The sequence below is a fragment of the Crocuta crocuta genome, unplaced genomic scaffold (assembly GCF_008692635.1).
Source record: "Crocuta crocuta isolate KB4526 unplaced genomic scaffold, BGI_CrCroc_1.0 scaffold421, whole genome shotgun sequence".
In the NCBI taxonomy this organism is placed as follows: domain Eukaryota; kingdom Metazoa; phylum Chordata; class Mammalia; order Carnivora; family Hyaenidae; genus Crocuta; species Crocuta crocuta.
In genome coordinates this window covers 93,786-95,668 of record NW_027529437.1, presented here as the reverse complement: position 1 = coordinate 95,668, position 1,883 = coordinate 93,786, and the positions used below count along the sequence as shown (strand labels likewise).

General features: G+C 36.1%; 1 protein-coding gene across 1 annotated transcript in view; it reads left to right on the top strand.

Moving 5' to 3' along the window:
• LOC144228152 (ribosomal protein S6 kinase alpha-6) overlaps positions 1-1,883 on the top strand; it is a gene marked incomplete at its 5' end in the record, with an annotated part of 59,484 nt that overhangs the window by 367 nt on the left and 57,234 nt on the right. The window lies entirely within an intron of this gene.

Here is a 1,883-nt window from a genome sequence, read left to right as displayed (position 1 = left end):
ACAAAATTTCTTATTGTTTAGTTTTTATAAAGTAAGAATTAAGGTTTTGGTATTCTGATTTCTTTTAAAGTTTCTAGATAAAAAAGTAAATGACAGCATTCTTTTATAAGCTATTCAAATTTGAAACTTAGAAAAAGGCTTACCAGATTTTAGATTTCAGAATATTGTGTTTAAAAGTTTTTTTTAATGTTTCTTCAGAAAGAGAGAGGAACAGAGTATGAGCATGGGAGGGGCAGAGAGACACAGAATCCGAAGCAGGCTCCAGCCTCTGAGCTGTCAGCACAGAGCCAGACACAGGGCTGGGACTTATGAACTGTGAGATCATGACCTGAACTGAAGTCGGATGCTTAACTGACTGAGCCCCCCAGGCACCCCAGGAAACTGTGTTTAAATGTCACATGAGGGGCTCCTGGATGGCTCAGTCAGTTAAGTGTCTAACTCTTGGTTTTGGCTTAGGTCATGATCTCACGGTTCATGGCATCAGGATCCATGCTGATTGTGCAGAGCCTGCCTGGGATTCTTCCTCTCCCTCTTTTTCTGCCCCTTCCCTAATCTCTCTGTCTCTCTCAAAAATAAACTTTTTAAAAAAGTCACATGGTATTTTAATTAGGTATCACAGAATTTAGCACCTTACCATAAACTGTCTCATTGTCAAATTGTTTCATGCATGTCCCTAGTAGACTGTGAACTTCTTGAGGAGAGCAATCATGTCTCATACTACTTTTCATCTGTCATGATACCTAGCATAGCAGGCATAGAAACTGACTAATTTGGTATAAATTAAGAATATAATTTGCAGTGTCAAGTAGGGTGATAAGTGAACAGCTATTCAATAAATTTGTATAATCCATCTTGCCTATTTATTAATTTATGACATACTATATGACACTTTAATATATTAGGGCATATTATAAACCTGGCATTTGGGTAAGGTAGTGGGATAACAACAAACTAAAGATACATTTTTTGACATTGTATGACCAAAGAAGGCACACACTCTGGTTGGGGAAACAATTGGAATAGCTAAATAAACCATCCACAGTATACCTTAGGAATTCAGGCAAGAAATCATATGAAGTTGATGTAGGAAAAGTGGAGGAGGTGGAACTTAGATTAATCCGTGAAGGGCAGAATATTTTAAATAGCTGCAAATCAAGAATCATATTAGTAGCAAAGAGCTAGAGAACTAGTTTGATTAGAGTAGTAGTAGAGAATGAGGGTGAAGGTGGAGGAAATGATACTATAAGTCAATAAGCATTTGCATGTAATACTCTGAGTAGTAGGAAACTTTTGTAGATTCTTTTTTTAATGTTTATTTTTCATGTTTATTTATTTTGACGGGGGAGGGAGAGAGAGAGAAAGAGAGAGAGAGAGAGAGGATGAGGGATAGAATGAATCCCAAGCAAGGATCTCATGAACTGTGATATCATGACCTGAGGCAATATCAAGAGTCAGATGCTTAACTGACTGAGCCACCCAGGAATCCCAAACTTTTGTAGATTCCTTAACAAGATGGTAATTGGGTAAAAATGTATTTTCGGAAGATTAGCCTTGACAACATTGTATAAACAGATTGTAAATAGAGGAAACTAGAAGTAGGGAGACCAACGAGGTCTCCTTACAAGACAGTTGTAAAATTATAGAATATAAAAGGGGAAATCTTAAAGACATGTCAAAGGAAGAAGTGGCTTATCTTAATAGTTGATTTAATGTCACAGATAGAAAGGGTATCAAAAATAAAAACACCTCTAAAATTTACTAACTTTAGGGAATTTTGAAAGAATGATAGTTCAGCAGAAAAAACACAGTTGGAAAGGACAGCTGGTTTTGGATGTGGAGAAATAATTTATTTATAATATGTTGCATAGGTTATTACAGAATTA